This window comes from Chelonia mydas, chromosome 9, assembly GCF_015237465.2.
Source record: "Chelonia mydas isolate rCheMyd1 chromosome 9, rCheMyd1.pri.v2, whole genome shotgun sequence".
Lineage (NCBI taxonomy): Eukaryota > Metazoa > Chordata > Testudines > Cheloniidae > Chelonia > Chelonia mydas.
The window spans coordinates 33,243,765-33,259,862 of NC_057855.1; the positions used below are offsets into that span (position 1 = coordinate 33,243,765).

The following is a 16,098-nucleotide window of genomic DNA, read 5'->3' on the forward strand; positions in this document are numbered from 1 at the left end:
AAAACCAGACAGTTCTCTTTGATAAATGTATGTTGAACTACTCAGCTCACACACATTTAGGAGTTTAGTCTTATCTCGGTGCATGGGGATATGTCTCTGAATCTTATTAACTTTTATTGTACAATAGAGAGATGACAGTGTTCAGCTTCACTTATTTTTAAGGAATGGCTAGGAAGTATTGTATTTTCATTTTGATCTTATGTTTAATGTTTTATAATTAAAGAACCCTGAAGCTTAGTCTTAGTGCAAAAACACATGACATTTCTAAAGGGCAAGCTTTTATTTTTTACTCCCTGTCATAAATATAAAGGCAAGGGTAACCACCTTTCTGTCCACAGTGCTATAAAATCCCTCCTGGCCAGAGGCAAAGCCCTTTCACCTGTAAAGGGTTAAGAAGCTAAGATAATCTCATTGGCACCTGACCAAAATGACCAATGAGGAGACAAGATACGTTCAAAGCTGGAGGGTACTTTCAAAGGTCGGTCTGTCTGTCTGTGTGATGCTTTTGCCGGGAACAGATCAGGAATTCAGCTCAGAACTCCCGTAAAAAGTTAGTAAGTAATCTAGCTAGAAATGCATTAGATTTCCTTTTGTTAAATGGCTGTTAAAATAGGTTGTGTTGAATGGAATGTATTTTCCAGTTTTTGTGTCTTTTTGTAACTTAAGGTTTTGCCTAGAGGGATTCTCTATGTTTTGAATCTGATTACCCTGTAAGGTATTTACCATCCTGATTTTACAGAGGTGATTCTTTTACTTTTTCTTTAATTAAAATTTTTCTTTTAAGAACCTGATTGCTTTGTCATTGTTCTTAAGATCCAAGGGTTTGGGTCTGAGTTCACCTATGCAAATTAGTGAGGATTTTTATCAAGCCTTCCCCAGGAAAGGGGGTGTAGGGCTTGGGGGGATATTTTGGGGGAAGACATCTCCAAGTGGGCTCTTTCTCTGTTCTTTGTTTAACACTCTTGGTGGTGGCAAGATAGGGTTCAAGGACAAGGCAAAGTTTATACCTTGAGGAAGTTTTTAACCTAAGCTGGTAAGAATAAGCTTAGGGGGTCTTTCATGTAGGTCTCCACATCTGTACCCTAGAGTTCAGAGTGGGGAAGGAACCTTGACACTCTCAGAATACAAAGGAAGTGAATATCATACATTTAAAAGGTGGCTTGAATAAAGATAGCTCACATTGGCAGGTTTGTATCAGCAATAAGAAAATCCTAGCATTCAGTTCTGTCTTTGTTTTTTGAAGTTTTGTGGTCACATGGTCCTCCTGTCCTTAGAGTCTTCCACTGTAGTCATTTCTGTTGTGAAAACTGAGCAACATGGCATCCTGTTGTGTCAGTCTTGTGAATGCTTTGGTTGTCCAGGTCTGTAAGGACCTCATGAACTGGGCCCTAAATGAATGGGACCCTAAATAAATGGGGAAACTGCCTTGCACAATCCAGGGCAATGAAACCCTGAAATTTCAGGCCAGTGAAAATGTTAATTAAAGCAGTGTTCTCAGTCGGGGTACACGTACCCCTGGGGTTGTGCCAAGGTCTTCCAGGGGATACATCAACTCATCTAAATATTTGCCTGGCTACATAAAAAAGCATTAGTGAAGTCAGTACAAACTAAAAAATCATACAGGCAATGACTTGTTTATGCTGCTCTATATACTATACACTGAAATGTAAGTACAATATATTCCAATTGATTTATTTTATAATTACATAGTAAAAATGAAAAAGGAAGCAATTTTTCAATAATAGCATGCTGTGATACTTTTGTATTTTTATGTCTGATTTTGTAACTAAATAGTTTTAAAGTGAGGTGAAACTTGGGGATATGTAAGACAAATCAGACTCCTGAAAGGGGTACAGTAGTCTGGAAAGGTTGAGAGCCACTGCATTAAAGCTTTGATTAATTTATACTGAAATGTTCACTTCCTAAATTACTTGACCGAGCCCATCTAATGCTTGGAATAGTGGTGAGTTTCTAGATGGCTCACACATGGAATCTGATCTTTTAATGGTTTGGGAGATGGTTTGCATAGATGGCACTAGTCCATTGATTGCTGAAAGATGTTTGTCTGGAGAGAGAGTGTGACGCTCTGTATCTCGGGGGAACACCCTGCACCCCCATGTTCATCCTTATAATATGATTGTGTGGTATCCAGTGCAAAGTTTGTCATGTTGGGTGTCTTTGGAAGGCTCATGACTCTCTGAGCATTGTTGTTGTTGTAATGTTATAGGTTGTAATTTCATGTATATAGTCATGAGGCTGAAAATGTGTCCTCATGGCTTAAAACAAGCAATGGCAAAACTCTCCAGGGACAGAGGGGCAGTTCATACTGCAGAGGGCATGTATGGGACAAACCCAGCCCAGCCTCACAGGAACAAAGGACACTGGCCTAGGCAGCAACAAAGGATCTGTTGGACTTTTGAGTGAGTTACCCCCCCCCCCCTTCCCTTGGTCAGTCAGGGACTATGATGAGGTAATGCTCACCTGACCTTGAAGGGGGGGGATGGCAAAGCCAAGAGGGAAGAAAGAACATGATAAAAGGGAGAGATGTTGCCATGCTCCTCCTCCTCTCTTCCACCGCCATCTATAGACATCATGCTGATCAAAGGGGAGAACCTGGCTGAAGGGCAGCCAGCCAACCTGTGGTGAGAAGCATCTAAGTTTGTAAAGGCACTGAAAGTGTTAAGATCAGCTTAGAATGCATTTTGTTCTTATTTCAATTTACCAAATCCAACTTGTTCTGTTTTGACTTATAATCACTTAAAACCCATCTTTTGTAGTTAATAAATTTGTTTATTCTACCTGAAGCAGTTCATTTGGTTTGAAGCGTGTCAGAGACTCCCCTTTGGATAACAAGCCTGGTGCGTATCAATTTATTTGTTAAATTGAAGAACTCATATAAGCTTGCAGTGTCCAGCGGGCATAACTGGACACTGCAAGACAGAGGTTCCTAGGGTTGTGTCTGGAACCGGAGACATTGGCTAGTGTCATTCGGTTGCACAATCCAAGCAGCTTACATGCCAGAGGCTGTGCATGAACAGCTCAGGAGTGGGGGTTCTCACAATAGAGCAGGGTAAAGTTGGCTCCCAGACTCAAGGATTGGAGTGACTTAGCAGATCACCGGTCCAGATAACACCAAGGGAACGTCACAGAGAGAAACTACATCTTTAGGTTTTCTCTCATGATTGGGCTGTCGCTCTCTGATTGCCTGATCCTGCAGACTTGGCCCAGGTTGGAAACCAGCAGTGGGAAAACACAGTAATTTTTGTGGGTTAGTTAGAGAAGAATCTGCATATAAGCTGGGATTAGGTCCCCGTTCAGGGAGAGGAATGGATCAGGAATTGTGGGGTGGTTCATGAGGATGAGTGTGTAGTGGGAGTGTTTTGTGGATAACTGAACTGTACTATGTGTGCTAAGGTTTAATAACCTAAACTCTGTTTTTAGAAACTTTACTTTGGAGCAGCTCACTGCCAATTAGTTATGAGAAACAAGTAAATATTTTAAATGTTCTCCAGAGGGGACTTACCAGGATGTCTTATCCAGTGTAGTATTTGTATTTTTTCTTATCAAAAGAAATGCTGACCCCATTGTACTGTATTGTAAAAACACCCACTATACAATAGTCAATGTTCTACATGGAAATGTCTGTAACTTGTTTGCTCTGAAGTTTACTACATTTATTCTGAAAGTAGCAGGCTGACCTTTTGTTTCTGTTATGGTTTGAGGCTTTTTTTTATGTGTATGTGAAGCTTTCCAAGATAAATTAAATGAATGCGGTTTGGCATTTCAATAGCCACTGTTGTATCAAGCTAGAGAGTTTCAGAAGTAATAATGTCTGAGTTAAAACTCTATCAACTGAGTTATGGATGTGGTTGTGTTCACTTGAGGATAAAGTATCAGGGGGTAGCCGTGTTAGTCTGTATCCACAAAAACAACCAGGAGTCCGGTGGAACCTTAAAGGCTAAAAGATTTATTTGGGCATAAGCTTTCGTGGGTAAAAAACCCACTTCTTCAGATGCATGGAGTGAAAATTACAGATACAGGCATAAATATATATTGGCACACGAAGAGAAGGGAGTTACCTTACAAGTGGAGAACCAATGTTGAAGGCCAATTCAGTTTGGGTGGATGTGGTCCACTCCCAGTAATTGATAAGGAGGTGTCAATACCAAGAGAGGGAAAATTGCTTTTGTAGTAAGCCAGCCACTCCCAGTACCTATTCAAGTTTGCAAATGAATTGTAGCTCTGCAGTTTCTCTTTGAAGTCTGTTTTTGAAGTTTTTTTTGATGAAGAATGGCTACCTTTAAATCTGTTATTGAGTGTCCAGGGAGATTGAAGTGTTCTCCTACTGGCTTTTGTATGTTACCATTCCTGATGTCTGATTTGTGTCCATTTATCCTTTTATGTAGAGACTGTCCGGTTTGTCCAATATACATAGCAGAGGGGCATTGCTGATACATGATGGTATATATCACATTAGTAGATGTGCAGGTGAATAAGCTACTGATGGTGTGGTTGGGTCCTAGGATGGTGTCGCTAGAGTAGATGTGGGGAAAGAGAAGGCAACGGGGTTTGTTACAGGGACTGGTTCCTGGGTTAGTGTTTCTATGGTGTGGTGTATAGTTGCTGGTGAGTATTTGCTTCAGGTTGGGGGGCTGTCTGTAAGCAAGGATTGGCCTGCCTCCCAAGGCCTGTGAGAGTGGGGGATCATTTTCCAGGGTAGGTTGTAGATCGTTGATGATGCGCTGGAGAGGTTGTAGTTGGGGGCTGTGCATGATGGCCAGTGGTGTTCTGTTATTTTCCTTGTTTGGCCTGAGGATAAACTTTTCCTTATCTGTGTGCATGTAACTGCTTTTGGGCCATATTCTGATTTTGGTTACATTGGTGTAAGTCCACATTGGTTCACTGAAGTCCATAGAGTTACTCTAGGTTTATACTGGTCTAAGTGAGAGGAAGAACTTGGCCCCTGGAATTGCATACATGTATTTGAGGGAGGAATCTTTCTCAATCCCACAAAAGGTAGCCAGAGTTGTACATGTGTTGCTGCAGGCAGGATTCAGCCTGTGGTCCCAATCTTGCGAAGGGATCTACCAGTCTTTATGGACCTTGGTGTGGTGCCCTGGATGGTCTATCTTATGGAACCATTTTATCTCAGAAACATTTTCTCTGTAGTGTTTTGCGTGCAAGTTTATCTACATGTTATGCGGATGGATTAACAAGCAAGATTGAGCAAGTTTAACTGCTCATTTCCCTGATTTTTAAAGCGCTTGATATTTAAAGCAACCTTAACTGAACATTAACATTTTTTTGAGATAAGTAGCTCTTAGGTTTATGACAGAGTGATGTATGAGACTTTAGTAAATAGAAGTCCACTTGCTTCAGAGGAGGTAACCACTTAAGAAATACTTAGGGGAATGTTGATAAGCTCTGTTGCCACATGAAGTCTTCTCTGTCAGGGTGAAAAGTAGGCATAAATATGTAGTGGAAGAGGCTGACTGGGGGCTCTTCAGCCACTCCACCTCTGCCACACAGTTGTCAGTGGAAAAAAAAGTTTCAGGGCCTATAGAAGAGTACTAACTTAAAGACGTTGTGGTGCCAGTGACTTCACGGCAATGCAGAATATGGCTCACCCATACAGCTAGTTCTGTTTGTTAATTTGTGTTTCTTTAGATATAAATGTCAAAAGAACACCCAAACAAAGCTTTGAGCACCTTGTTGTAAGTTCAGTTATCATCAGCCACCCAGCAGCATAAGTGGTAGTGGTGGTGGAATGAACTCTATCCACCAGCCTGGCAGTAAAGCTGGTCTAAACTTTTTATTCAAAATACTATTTTTTTATACTAAGAATGGGTTTTTAGTCCAAATGCAAACTTCTGTGGGAAATGTCCATGTCTGATTTAAGTTTTTTAGGGTTTTGTCAAAACATTGAAAAATATGTTGTACAAAACCAAAAACTTTTGTTTGGCAACTGAAAGGAGAAATTTTGGCCAAACCCGTCAAAATTTTGGTCAAAAATTTTCAGTTGCCAAAAACAGAACATTTTTTGGTTTTCTGGTTTTTGATGAAAACTTTTGAAGGAAAGATGTAGCAAACCATTTCTTTTGCACCTCACTCCCCTATGGACCCAGTGTGTGCGCGTGAGGAGCCACCGCTGAGACATGGCCCAGCTCATGTTTCGCCCCCTGCACCAGCCCAGGTAGCTTTGGCGGTGGTCGCGGGTCCAGCTGCTGGGCCCGCCAGCTGTTTACAATAGCTTTTTAATAACTATTAAATTTTACAGTGGACAGGCTTGGAAATTAACCATTTTGTGGTTTGTTGCTCACCTGTCAAACAAAAAATCACGAGCCGCCACTGGATCATGTTGCCAGTGGTGGCTCTAATGCTACTTACACCGGAGGTGATTCTCCTTTGGCACACATGGCAAAGGTGTGTTTTGGGAGCCACGGGTCCTGAGTTGTCCATGGGGCTACATGTGTGCTTTAGCTGGCAAGGTAATGTGCATGTGGATTTGTTACATCCCCCTTCTAGGATAACTGGCCTTTTTGGGGTCTGTTACGCTGTTGTTCTATGTTATAGTGCTGACCAAGCAGGGGTGAATCTGCAGAAAGTGCTTTCCTTAGGAATTACACTGACAGTTTGAAAATTATATTGGGATTTTCTGTAAAGAAAAAAGTCCTTTGTCATAAATTCAGGAAATGTTAGTGAACAGAGAGATTATGGAGACACATAAAGCAATACTTTTGTAGTTTAGATATGAAAGCCAGTTCAATGGTGAAACTGCATGGGTTAAAATAACACATACATTGAAGAGTTTCAAGCAAACGGGAAACATGAAGGATCCTAAAGAAAAACTTTCAATCAGAAATGAGATAAACAAACTTTTGGCACTAAATGATATTTAAGCTTCGTGCATGTTACAAGGGCCAAGGAGAGTTCAGATTGCAAAACATGAAATCATCCATTTAGCTCATAATGTAAACTTACTGAAAAACTTCAGATTCAAAACACTCTGCCTGTTCTTCATTGACATAGTCATTGAGCTTCTGCGGTTTGTTAGCCCATTGGTTCGTTATCCTGCAGACAGTATTATTAACTGATATACAGAAACTGCCTCTACAGTGCAGTTATAATCACTAACACCTTTAATTAACCGATTCATTTGAGACTTAAACTCTCTGATATCCAAGGACATGTCACAAGCTGCTACCTTGTTTAATTTATTAAGTCATATCCAGAGCATAGACTAGGTACTTATTATGATGCATTTAAATAGAATCACACAGTCAAGAAATGAAAATTGCCATGAAATGTCTGTTGCTTCTGTGCTAAGGGGACAATTGTTCTTTAGCATGAAAGCTCAGCAGAATTTTCTCCCAGCATGCTCCGTTTCCGTTATGAAAGTCATAATATATACCATATGTGTAAGTAGAGGAGTGAAATAAAACTTAATAGAGCACCTGAATGAAATAACAAATAAAAAATCTGCTTTATGAAAAGTTAAGACCCAGTCTTTGCAGTGTTAACATAATATGGTGCACTTACTGTCTGTATAGCAAAATAATCTTCTGAATGCAAAATTTGAGAAGAATTTGTTAAAGGTGGTGATGTAGAGCAGTTACCATATCACAGTTAACGATACTGTATACAATCATTTTCAGCAACAACCACAGTCACCCTTGAATTCCTAGAAGGAGGTGTTGATGGGCAACAGTATAATTTCATTAAACAAACAGGTGTATTTTCATTAGGGACATTCCAGATAAAGAAGCTGCATGGCTAGATTCCCATTGCCTGCTTTATCAGGACAAGCCAGATTAGTTGCACAAGTACTGTAAGTAACCAGGGGGCAGGGGAAGATTCTTAAAAGGAGGACCATATTCTGTAGGGGTAAATTAACCTAGAGGCATACAGGAGATATATGCAGCCAGGCTATTACATGTGCATAAAGGAACTGCTTTGGGACAGATAGGCAACAATTATAAGAATGGCAAACCAATGTTTCCTCTTAATCAACAATTTATGCAGAGTCAGTACTACCAGGATGACACTATGGGCTTGATTCTCAACTGACTTGCACTTTATGTGGCTGTTTATCCTTGTGGAAAGTGTGTGCAAAAGCTTGCAAATCAAAGTGGTGTCCCTCAGTTTGCACAATATATGGCCTCAGTTATCACAGTCTTTGAGCGCCCACAGTTTTTAATGTATTTATCCTCACAATGCTCCTATGAGGTAGGGAAGTACTGAGGTACAGAGAGACTAAAGTCACATAGGAAGTCTGTGGTAGATCAGATAATCGAAAGCAGATCTCTCAAGTTCCAAATTGGTGCCCTGACCATGGGACCATCCTTCCTGTCATGGCTATATAAAATACAGGGCAGTGGAGAATAAGGCTCCAGATCTTTTCTTTTCTCTGTTATAATCAATCATTAATTTTCATACTGGTCTGGGCTTTGAACAAATCTTTGTAAGAGGGTCTGGATGGGAAATCCTATCTGAAAGCAGATGTTAAGGATTCCATGTTATCTTCTGCTTCTGACTGTTACCTGTATTTATGGGTTTTATTTGAAAAATAAAAATGTTGTAAGAGTTTGACTTTGCTCTGTAAATAATGCAACGTGATTTAGAGTTAGTTTTAACTATTCAAAGTGGTACTGTATTGTGAAATTTTTTTTTTAAATGTTAGGTCTATTTTGGGAAGTATTTATGCGTGATTATGCTCTGTACACTTAGAAATCAAAAGAGAGAGTGATTTGCCAGCTAATGATTTTTATCAGCTAAAGGCAAATGTGGTAAAGTAAAATGTTAGGGTAAAATCTGAAGCTTGGCCAGCTCTGGCTTACATTCTAACCAACTAGTCTGATACTTTTGATTTGCCTAACATGCTTTCACTGGAGTTTCATGAAGTTTTACTCCATGTACCTTGTCTGTATTTTTCATAGGTATATGAAAATTATATGATCTACGGAGGCTACAAAGACTGATAAAATCCCAGCTAGCTTTGGGTGTAGCTTTTGCCTATGTAGAGGTTGATCATTGTTATTTATGTTCAAAATTCAAAGTGTTCTAGTTGTTTCAAAGTCCATCAAAGCCCGTGGCTTTATACCAGAAGTTCACAGGCCATCATGGAGAGTAAAAATGGGTTAGGTTGGGAGCAGGGCTGTGGGGTCTACATTTATGTGGCTTCATTGGCCCTCGATATCATGTAGACATGCATCCACTGCTATTCCAGCCCATATGTTGGAGAAAGTGGCCAGAAGATGTGGGTTGATTGACAGAGCCATGTCCTCGTACCAGGTTCAGAGATGAATTTCACCACTTCCTCCCCCCTGCACTTGTTCCATATAGAACCTGATTGCTCAAACTTGATTTGCGTGTGGATTTCACATTCCAAATATTAAAATAACTAAACAAATCTAGGTTCAAGGGATGTGACTCTTACAGATGGACCCTCAGGGCTTTTCCTGGCACTGCTGTATAGTGAAATGGCAGTGTTTTTATTGCTTCTCAGAGTGGTTTTTTTAATTGAAGTAGAATGAAGGTCCAGATTGCTCCAAGGAATTATGGTATGCAAAATATAATTACAGTTACAGTGAACCATTTCTCACAGGACCAATCCTGAGACCACTTCTATCTCTGTGGAGGGCCATAGTGCATTAGAACTGGTATGGTTCTGTTGTGGAGAGGAAGGGCAAGATCTGGGGACCTGGACATGGGAGGTGTAGAGGTAGTGTTGGTGCATCTACAGCTATGCAGATACATTAGCCATACTCCCTTGTGGATATACTGTGTGCAACGTTACCAGTCTGGTTGCATGCTGGTATTTGGTGCATAGTGAAGTTGTTCTGTGGGGAGAAATGATTACTTTGAGAGTCTTAGGTAAAAATGCACTATCTAAATGAAAAATATTTTATTACTAGTATTGTCATTGGAACATTTTCAGTGTGTCTCCCTTAAGTAAATGCCATGTGAAAGGAGACTCAATGCTATGCTATGGAACTTTGATTTTTGGACTTCCTGTCCTACCCCGTAAGCACCTTCAAATATCTGATAATTTATGCAGTGCAATCACTGCCTAAGCAAAAAGCAGTCAAAATATGCTCAGTGATATCTCAAAAATGGCTTTTGACATTTAGCACCTATCTCACCTGAGGGAATATTCAATCAGGAACCTGGTGGAGTGGTCTACTTTTTTCTGAAAGAGCTGTTGGGTGTTTTTTCTTCCAAGTGCACAGCAACTGAAAAGTAGGGATTTTGATTTAGTATCTCATTCAAAGGACAATACTTTTGCACAGTGTGCATTCCTAATTATACTATATAGCATTATCAGCATCAGCTGTAAGCCTAAATCCTGGTACGGGCCCAAAGGCAAGAATGCTACCTACTGAGCCATACTGGTATGGGATATGCATACCAACATCAGAGAGAAAATAATGTCCTATATTGGCAGATTCCTTGGCCTGTCACTTAGTAGGGAACCTCTTTCCATCATTTGGAGGAGTCAGATGCAGCTTATAGCAACCAAATGAGAACACTACTGTGTTTCTGGCTCTTTAGGGTAATTCTGTCCTATTTGCTTTGGCACAGGGTCCAGACCTACATAGTATTGAGTGCTCTCCATGCCAATTGAACTTAATACTTAAATTTGACTCATTCTGTGCATTTTTCAAGAATCTCAAGTGTTTTACAGAGTTGGAAAATTGAAGACTGCATGATAGATGTGGCTCTGTGAAACTTTTGTATACACTTCCTTATGTTATTTCAAACATTCGGGGAAACAAATGTCCCTGTATCTGCCTCTCAGATTCTATATAATCTTAACAGAGCTTGAGCTACGCTCCGTGTTATATGGCATACAACCGCACACCCCACATTACAGGACTGTTATTTAAGTTGCAATGTCAAACACACAAAAGCTAGGAAATACCAGATTTATGGTTGCCCACACAATCCTAATTCTACCTCCTTGCATGTCCATCCTATGCACAGAATAAGGCAGGGGTCCTGTGGGGAGGGGGGGAATAGTAGTTGATCATGTAACTATAGACTGTATGATAATGCATAAACCCAAAGAGTGAGAGTTAAGGTTTCTTGGGCAATCAGACATTTGGTATTTCCTAATGTTGGAGTTTGACTTCATAACCTAAATTAATATTCTTTTAACATACGAAGAAACTGTAATTTTCTAGTGTTCTTAAAGGAAAAAAGGTAAAAAAACACATTATATTATGTGCAACTGCAACATCCCCCCCTCATCATGAATTATCACTAGGGTTTGAACCCTGAACCATCAGCATTGTATCACAGATTATGACCTCTTGAACTCAGGATTAAGTACATTAGCTGGCAGCAGGAAAAGGTTGATATCCCAGAAGGTGGGCGCTGGGGCCTGAAATGGACTGCTGGGTCCTGGGTTGGGTCCCAATTCTTCTCACTCCCCTCCCCACTTGTCTACAGAGCTACAGTTACTCTGTCAGCTGCCAGGCATTCCTATTATCGTTGCTGCTTCTGCTGTTGCTGCTTTTGTGTCAGCATGAGCCCAGCCTTAGAATGTTTGTGTTTAGTTATTATTTCGATGTGCTGATAAAATTTTCCTGAAGAACACATGTGGCAGAAGGGAAATGGCAATTTTTGGGAGTTTGTCTCAGCAAAAGCTGAATGGAATTTCATGGGACAAAGCACAGGCACTTTCCTCCCTCAAAGGTCTATCCCCTGCTAAATATTAAAGGTCTGCTTCAAATAATGGATGTGTGAGAGCTTCTCAAAGAAAATGTCACAAGAATCCTTTATAATGTAAACTACTAGGCAACTAGATGCAGGGGTCGATACCAGCTTCCCCTGTAGTATTGGTGCTACATGAGATGTTAATATCTGAAGACCTGATGTTCCCTTACATGAAATAGTCCTGTGTGTCTGAAAAAAGTTCCATTCATGGAATTTCCTCACAAATTTTATGTTGAGGGAGTGAATTTGTTCCTTTCCCTGTGGAAGTGGCAGAGGATTCACACCCGCTGCTTCCCAAACTTGAGAATCAAAGGAGAATTTCCAGAAGCAGGGATGTCTGCATTGCTGCAAGCTCACCCCACTCTATTTCAATGTCGCTTTGTTTGTTTTTCTCTAGTAGTTTTTGTCCCCTTCCTCCCTTCACAAATAAGCCAGACCTCAAACACTGTGGGCCTCTCTCTACCTAATATATAGGACTTACGTAGACTCTCTGTAGCTTAGATCTTAGTAAAGAACTCCTTTTTTGTAAATGCGTCCACTGAAAGCGATTAGTTGAAGTCTGAGGAGCTGAGGCGTTTGATTCATGTAATTCATGCTAGCTAATCTCTACCCTTATGGACTCCAAAGTCTGTATGTTTTGAGTCATCTCCAGTGAGCCCGGCATGGTTTCTTTCTCTGTGTTGTAGAGGCTTATTCATGGTATGTTTGGAACTAGATGTTGTTTGTGTGATTAATTTCTGAACTTTAATAATGATCAGTTTAAGTAAAGACACAAACATTAGAGAATGCTCCACTTTTTTCTAATTGGGAAAAGAGCATGCACAAATGGAGAATTCATATGGCCTGAACCTCTAAAAACTCATTATGTTAATTGAAAAATGTCAGCCCTTGACATTAATAAATGATTTAGCCAATTCAGTCTCTGGGGAGAAAGGGAACTGACTTTAAAAGCCATCATTCACTGTTAGATGCTAATGATAAACTATAGCCCTTAGCTATCAGGAATTAATAGCTTCAGGTTTATGACATTGTTTTCATATATTAAGAACATCTCAGTGTGCTTATACATAGTAACATTTTATTCCAGAACATCTTTGCATAGAAATAGGAGGATGGCACTAAGAGAATATGTTCACTAATTCTAACCTTGCTCTTCTGCTTTTTATGGTCTGCAGAGAACTGCCTTAATAATACTTGGTGACCTTTTTTTTAATCAAGGTTTTCTATTTCCATTGATCAGCAATCCATATTGTCTTTCACTAGCTGGAGAAAAGAAAAATAATTTAGACAATGTGTAAGAATTAGCTGTATATCAAGCCATTGCACTAAACCAGTAATTAATTTTCATGAAGATCTGCTTGGAGCCCTATTACTAACAATGTGTGGATTTTACAAATTCTTTTGGAAAACACAACTGTTTGACTGTCTAAAAGGCACTTCCTTTTAAGTGACTGACTGTAAAGAAAGTTATTTCTAATATTCTCTGACTGAAGGAAAAAGTTAATACATACTTTCAGTGTGCTATGATGATTGGTAAATTGACAAAAGTATGCATTTCTGTAGCATGTGTTAATTTTTCTCTTTGTTTTAAGGATGTAAGAGGTTTTTAGGAACAGAAAAAAAGCCATCCGAGCCAACAGGTTTGCTTTTTATTTCCTTTTGGTTGATAGAATCCTGTCTGTTTGCCTTTCAGTTCTTTTTTCCCTCCAAAATCAAGTCTAGGATTCCTGTACAGCACCATAGAAGTTGATGGAATTTTTTGTCACTGATTTCAGTAGGAGCAAAATAATGGTTGAGTCTTCAGCTTATGTGTAGTTTTTGCTTTAAACTACAGTCCTGGTTCATTATATCCATTCAGTAAATATATATTTGCTGCACATTTGCCTCTCCTCCTTTTGCCACATACAGTTAAGTATAAGAAAACCCCCAATTTAGTTCAGAACTGTAAGCTTTTCTAAGCAAGTTTACAGGGTTTTCTTTAATTTTACATTTTATACACTTTATGGCCTTGCTTTATTCTTTTACTGCCTGGAGGCAGCTTGCTCAGGATTAGTGCTTTTTAAAGACCTCTAGGGATACCTATGGTCAGCCATCTGGCCTGGTAAATTATCAACAATATCCTTCTATTTTCCTTTGTTTTTTCTTACAAATTTAGTGCTCATGACATCCCTGAAGTGTGATGGTATGAGCAGAAGTTCTGACTTCCCCACATTGCCTAGCAGTTGTACCTTAGCCCTGACCATGCTGGCTTCTCTTTTGAGACCAGCAACAAGGATGCCAATTAGTTTCAACAGTAGCGGTGGTTTTAATAACAGAGACACATCTCTGTCAGGCACTGGATTGAAACCACCATGTAACTTCATGTAGCACACCACAGTCAGAACAACTACTGGACAGTAATGATTTTGGGCATATGCTGGGCTTGAACCAGCAACGTCAAGTTAAAAGGCTCTATAGCCTGTTGCCAGTTGGCTGAGCCATCTACTTTCCTCTTCATTGTCTGGTCATTTTACAATCCAAACTGCGTCTGCTGCCTGTCTCTGCTATCTCTATACCTTGAAAAGAGCAGAGAATGATATATACCCTGTTAGGAAGATTTCCTTTACAGAAATCTTAACTCATTACAGAAAGTTTTTGTTTACTTCTGTTTGCCTTGTGAAACAAAAATATTTTATTCTATTTTCTCAATTGTGTGTTACTACACATTCTTTAAAAGCACTGATAATTGCATAGCTTTTTGTGTCTCATAACTTGCCTGCTAACCTTGTATCATCACATTGGTATTTAATATTATCCTAATACACTGTTACAGGGCCCAAATGAATTTGGACCTCTTCAGCTGTCCTCCTAGGATGCAGGACAAACTGCCCTGTGTATTTCAAGATGAGTGCCAGTCCTAGTGTAACGCTGTCAGAGGGTGGGATCAAACCTGGGACCTTTGAAACTTAGTGTATGAATCTCTACTGCATGAGCTAAAAGCCACAGTAGAACCTCTGAGTTACAAATACCAGTTAGAAACTGACCAGTCAACCACACACCTCATTTGGAACCAGAAGTACACAATCAGCAGCAGCAGAGACCAAAAAAATGGAAAATACAGGACAGTACTGTGTTAAATGTAAACTACTACAAAATAAAAGGAAAGCAGCTTTTTTCTTCTGCATAGTAAAGTTTCAAAGCTGTATTAAGTCAGTGTTCAGTCGTAACTTTTGAAAGAACCACCATAATGCTTTGTTAAGTTATGAGCATTTCAGAGTTACAAACAACCTCCATTCCCAAGTAACTCTGAGGTTCTACTGTAGCCCTAAGCCAAGGCTGTAGTAGACTCGTCAATCTCTAGCTGGGCTAGCAGGACTAGAGTGGGACAGCGCTACACCAAGCAAGCATGGGTTACACTAACATGTATCTGAGCCTGGAGAAACTGCTCAGTTTTTGTGTGATGATTCATTCTTTGAATTAAGTGTCAAATTTTCATCAGTCTGCACAGTTCCATTTTTTACTAGGGTGAGGACATGTGTGGTATTACAGCTTTGGCCAGCAAGGGAAAGCCTGGGTTTACAATGCTGGATTTCCTAGAATTCAAACGTCGGACAATGCAATAACCAATTAATTGCTCCAGGTATTCTCCGGTCTTCTGTTCAGTCCCCTTGCGCACACAGGATTGTTTGCTATTGTACTTTTACTACTGTTTTATCTGTTTAAATGTGCCCAGTAATGGGCCTTCAACATTTAGATTATTTCACTGAGTAATTGTTCTCATTGTCAGGAAGCTTCCCCTGAGGTGCTGCCTAAATTTCCCAATTCCTTAACTTCATCCCATTGTTTCTAGTTGTATCCTTTTTATTAAGCTAAATAAATCCTCTTCCTCATTTGTGTTTAAACTCTTCATGTGTAGGCTGGTACTTTGTCTTCTCTCCTATCCCAGTTGTTGCTCATGCAAGCTATACTTTGAACATTATTTAACTCATTAACCTTTTCTGATAAATCAACCTCCAGCCCTCTGATTTTTATTGCTCAAATTTGAAGTTCTTCCAGTTAGTCAATCTGGTAATCAGATACCTATAGGTGAATACGCTCTTCCTGGTCATTTGAATCAGACTACAGCTTCCTTGTCACGTGATGGGATGCCGCCCAAACTGTATTGATATTTTTTGCTGCCATGTCATGTTGCAAATTCCTTTTTAATTTGCTGTCTATGAGCACCACTAAGGGCTCTGTTATGCATTATTTGTACACCCTGAACTCCCCATTGATAGCAGATATCGGAGCTTGCCTTTCTTCAAGTTGACTATCATTTTATCACCTCAGAATACTTTGTATTGTTCTTAAAGCCACAGCTCCCAAAGCCATGTGATTACATGAGAAGCTCCACTTTCATTG

The 16,098-nt window shown here is 39.8% G+C and overlaps 1 protein-coding gene and 1 long non-coding RNA gene across 3 annotated transcripts in view; one reads left to right on the forward strand and one right to left on the reverse strand.

Annotated features, from left to right (window-relative positions):
• PID1 (phosphotyrosine interaction domain containing 1) overlaps window positions 1-16,098 on the forward strand; it is a 165,607-nt gene that overhangs the window by 18,918 nt on the left and 130,591 nt on the right. The gene's annotated exons all lie outside the window — the stretch shown is intronic.
• Window positions 12,567-16,098, reverse strand: part of LOC122461705 — a 40,956-nt gene continuing 37,424 nt past the window's right edge. Inside the window, exon 3 of the long non-coding RNA XR_006283813.1 lies at window positions 12,567-12,981. This is a non-coding gene — a long non-coding RNA (uncharacterized LOC122461705). The remainder of the gene's footprint in view (window positions 12,982-16,098) is intronic.